The following is a 5,182-nucleotide window of genomic DNA, read 5'->3' on the forward strand; positions in this document are numbered from 1 at the left end:
ATCCATGGGCGACCCAACAAGCAACTGTAAGCTGGCTGGATGTCCATAACATAGAAAGTCGACTTGAACACCTCAGGTCCAATCTTTACTAGCAATTCAACTTCCCCAAATACGGCTCGTTTTGACCCATCAAATGCCCGCACAATCAAATCAGTCGGGGTCAAAATCAGCCCATCACAGTTCAGCTTTGCCAAGGCTTTCTTCGGCAACACATTCAATGAGGAACCGGTATCAACCAGCACATGCGACAGCACGGCTCCTTTGCATTCCATCGCTATGTGTAGCGCCCTATTGTGGTTCCTTCCATCCACCGTCAGGTCCATATCCGTAAAGCCCAACCCATGGCTAGCATGCACATTGGATACGACCGTTTCCAGTTGGTTGATGGTGATCTCTTGAGGAACATAAGCCTTCTTCAAAATTTTCAATAAGGCCTCCCTATGCCCCTCTGAGCTCAGCAGCAATGAAAGAATGGAGATCTTGGAAGGAGTTTGCTGCAAATGATCAACCAGTTTATACTCCGACTTTTTGATGATTCTCAAGAACTCTTCTGCCTCATCATCAAATTTGTTGTCCGACCCCGCAGGCGTCGGTGTCACCACTGGAGTATTTCCACTATCCACCACAGCCTTTCCTTTTGCCCTGGCTAAAGCCTCGGCCTTTTCTTTTTTATCTTTTTCTTCCTCCCCTCTCCTCAATGCATCAGGAGCAAACAGCCTACCGCTGCGAGTGAAACCGCTGGGACCGGCATTATCCATCTTCAGCACGGTGGTTTCACTTGCAGATTGTTCCTCCAACTTCTCGCCATTGCAGTACACTTCCCCACCATAATGCCACGGCACGGCATCATCTTTGTCGTAGGGAATCGGCCCAGGTACCGTGATGGTAACTGGAGCCTCCTCCACAAGGTTTGACAAATCCACCGAGTCATAATAAATAGTTATGGTGGAGACCTCCTCTTTTCCTTCTTTGTCAACCCTCTCAACCAAGATAACCCCTTCGTCCATCAGACCCTGGACACACTTCCTCAGAAGCTCACAACCATTCACAGAGATAAGGCACTCATCACAACCAGACCCGCAGCCCGGATAAACCCCATTCACCAGCAACTGACTTTTCAGCTCAACCAAAGGCGTCTTCAACTGACTCACATCAGACAGCCCAACTCGGTTCTCTGAAGAAATGGCATTCACCCCCCTCTGGCCATGCGCAGGCATGGGATTTGCATTGACATTAGGAGATGGCGCGAAATTTTTGGCCTTTGAATCCACCAGGTCTTGGACTACGTGCTTAAAAGCTTTGCAGTCCTCAACGTTATGCCCGGGAGCACCTGAATGAAATTCACACTTGGCATTCTCATTATAACTGGCTGGCCTCTGATCAGGTCTTAAAGGCGCCAGCGTCCTCAATTGTACCAGCCCAAGATCCAGCAGTTTCTTCAACAGAAAAGAGTATGTCACGGGAGGTCTATCAAATTGCCGATCATTTGCCCTGCCCCTGACTTGGTATCCAGCCCTCTGCGGCCTCTGTTGAAACGGTTGTCTCTGTTGTTGCTGTTGTTGCTGTTGCGGTTGTGCTGACTGAGGCTCAGCAGGAATTGTTACCGCAGCAGTGTGCTGGAAGTAACGGTCCCTACTGGGTCCACGTTGTGTATAAACAGCGCTTGTGTCTCCTTCCTTTTTCCTCTGCCCACCATTATTACCGAATGGCTTCTTTGAACCAGAAGAAGAAGAAGATGCATTACCCTGGATCTTACCCAGCTTTAACCAACTTTCAATTCTTTCCCCTGCCACCACAATGTCAGAGAAATTGGTGACAGGACACCCCACCATCCTTTCCGCAAACGGCCCCTGCAGGGTCCCCATAAACAAGTCAGACATTTCACGATCAACAAGAGGAGGTTGAACTCTCGCAGCCAGTTCTCTCCACCGCTGGGCATACTCCTTGAATCCTTCATTATTTTTCTGAGACATACCCTGCAGCTGGGTACGACTCGGAGCCATGTCAGCGTTAAACTGGTACTGCTTGAAGAAAGCATCCCCAAGATCCCGCCAGTTCTTTATATCAGACGATTTCAGCTTAGTATACCATTCCAGGGAGCCTCCGGACAGGCTGTCCTGGAAGAAGTACATCCACAATTTCTGGTCCATCGTGTACGCAGATATCTTGCGGACAAAGGCTTGTAAGTGCGTCTCTGGGCAAGAACTCCCGTTATATCTGTCAAAACTGGGCGCCTTGAACTTCTGTGGGATCACAATCCCCTCTACCAGTCCCATGTTAGACATATTCACCACTCCAGGAGTGGCATAACTCTCCAACACTTTGATTTTCTCAGCCAGCAGCTGAATCTCCTTATTCTGAGGTGGAGCATTATACGGCACAAACGGCTCGTTCTGCATCGAGAACTGGTCAGCCTCTCTGTCTTCCTCCTGGTCTTCATCGAACCCGTAGAACGGAGGCACAAAATTATCCTTCTGATTCTGACCCGGTTGGCCACCAGCACCACCAAGACCACCAGCATTATTCACGAGACCCACAGTCGTCCTCTTTCCACCGTCTCGGGACCCTTGCCCCTGGTTGGAGACTCCATCCAGGTTAACCCCACTGTTTGCTGCAGAAGCCCGCTCGAGCTTCTCAACCTTGTCTGCTAACGCTTTCTGACCAACTGCGAAACCTTGCATTATGTTGATCAGCTCGTTCATTTTATCTTTTAGCTCAAGCATATCTGCGCTGGGAAGCTCCATGAGTCTGGGAGTATTTCGTCTGGTATAATATCTGTGAGGACGAGTTGAGTGCAAAGGTACTGTTCTTCGAGCGCGAGCAATGATTCCTGTAGCAAACAAGCACGTTAGTAACAAACACCTGCAAAATAAAGCACAGTTATTATGATTAATGCATGGATGCAGTGTCTATCCATATGAAGGACACTTTGTCTCTTGATCCTGGCATCACTGAGACAGATAATAATCCGGCATCAAAATTCAGTCATTCAGCATTTGATTTCATCGTGCAGATCGGAGATATGTGATTCAGCATGATACCCCCAACCATGTGTGTGCTTGTGAAAGTGCATACAGTAAAGCAAATAAAGCTTGAAAACCAATCACATAACCAAAAGCGCACAATCAGTGCCATAGTCATACATCAAGTCAAATAAAGTCAAATACAATCCTCCAGAATAGGAAAGAAATACAGACAAGTGAATTCCATCAACAAGCCTGACGGTAATCCAATACAAATGAAAGATCTAGCTAGACGAGGGTCCCACAGATGGCCCTATCTCATCTTCCATCCTCGCGAACTCTGCGGCGAACCTGAGCTCGGTATTCTCCTGCTGCAGTCTTCCAACTTCCTTCTGATGAATCTTCATCTGCCTGAAGTAGTGATCTCTCTCAGCCATGTAGTGATCTCTCTCAGCCCTGAGCTTTGCTTTCTCCGCTTCCCACTCTGCAGCCAGAACTCGAGCTCTAGCATCCCTCTGATCTCGGACAAGGATTTGCCTCCTCTTCTCATCCTCAATGACCTGTGACGCTCTGAATAGCTTCTCCTTGGTGACGTCGTGCTCTCTGGTAGATGATGCTAATGCCTGATTAACCTTCCCATAGTAGGCTGTATCCATCTCAAAGCGTTTGGCTTCCAAGGCATGTCGCTTGTCTTGATCTTCCATCTTCACTTTGATCTCTTGATTAGATGCCTGAAACCGAGCAACACTTCTCTCCAACTCAACTCTCTCTACAAGTAACTGATCTCTGGCCCTCTTCATCTCAAGGAATTCCTCCATGCTGACAGAAGAACTTGGACCCTCAATCCTAGGACACCCCAAATCACCTCCAGGAAATGGTAGAAATGTAACTTCAATTCTCTTCCGCAACCAATCTTCAAACAAAGGAAAATACCGACTGTTGACTTTGCCATAAGGAACCTTACCCTTCTTCTGGATATCTCGCCACTCATCCAATACTTGCCTCATCTTGGTCTGATTACCATCAATCGGGAAATAGAAGGACTCCTGAATCTCTCGTCCGAGAGGAGGACCCTCTACAGCAAACCCCATCTGTCTCCTGAGAAGCGTCGGGTTGTAATTAATGCAACCCTGAACCCCCACCAAAGGCACATTAGGTAAACTCCCGCAACTGCATATAAAATCTCGTCCAGCCAAACCATTATGAGTCCAAGCGATATCATCTGCCCGCAAACCCATCAACCTGAAGGACCACTTGACACTGGGATCGATATGAGCAAAGGCACCTCGAGAAGGCAAATACCCCATAAACCATCGGAAGAGCAACTGAGAACAGCATCTGATCAAGCCACCACGCCTCTTCTCATTCCTGTTATGCACTGAGTAGTAAACATCTCCGATCAGAGTAGGAATAGGGTTTCTCTGTATGAACAATCTGATAGCATTATGGTCCACAAAATTCTTCTGATTAGGAAACAGAACAATCCCATAAATGCTCACAGCAATCAGAGCACAAACCGTCTTCCAGTTACCCATAGCAGCATGCTCCATGGCATTAGCCTCCAAGAAACTCAAATGAAACCCGGGTAGCTTTCCCTTTTCCTTCAACCCTTCCTTGACCATTTCCGGACTCAAATAAAGAGCACGTGAAATTCCAAGGACATCTGGCTCTGCTCTGGTGACATGAAAAGGAATCTGATCTCGGATCTGAATACCCAGGATGCTAACATAATCCTCCATCAGAGGTCCCAATAGATAGTCTGGAAACACAAAGCACCTCAGCCCCGGGTCATAGAACTGGAGAAGAGTATGAATGGCACTCCTATCACTGTCAGTGAGTCTGAAAACCATCTTCAGGATACTACCGTATGCCTCTATGACCATCCCCACATGGTCGGGAGTAATCAATGCTATCATCTCCTTAAGCACACCAATCTCTGGATCGAAGAAACTATATGCAATGTTGTCTTTCAGGCCGGTCCTCATATCTGAGCAGGAAGTCTCTCAACCAGGATATCAATCAAAAATGTCCCTGCATATGGATAAACATGTGTTAGATGCAGGTAAATGCAATATGTAATGATGCTGATGAATGAATGCAATGCGTTGCCATCCTCCAAGCCATCTGATCCTCTGCACTGAATCTGATCTCTGAACTGATCATAACCATCTGAAGGAATAATGTAACCACAAATCTGACCCACGGGTTCCGAAATAAAC

Source organism: Lathyrus oleraceus, chromosome 2 (genome assembly GCF_024323335.1).
Source record: "Lathyrus oleraceus cultivar Zhongwan6 chromosome 2, CAAS_Psat_ZW6_1.0, whole genome shotgun sequence".
Classification (NCBI taxonomy): domain Eukaryota; kingdom Viridiplantae; phylum Streptophyta; class Magnoliopsida; order Fabales; family Fabaceae; genus Lathyrus; species Lathyrus oleraceus.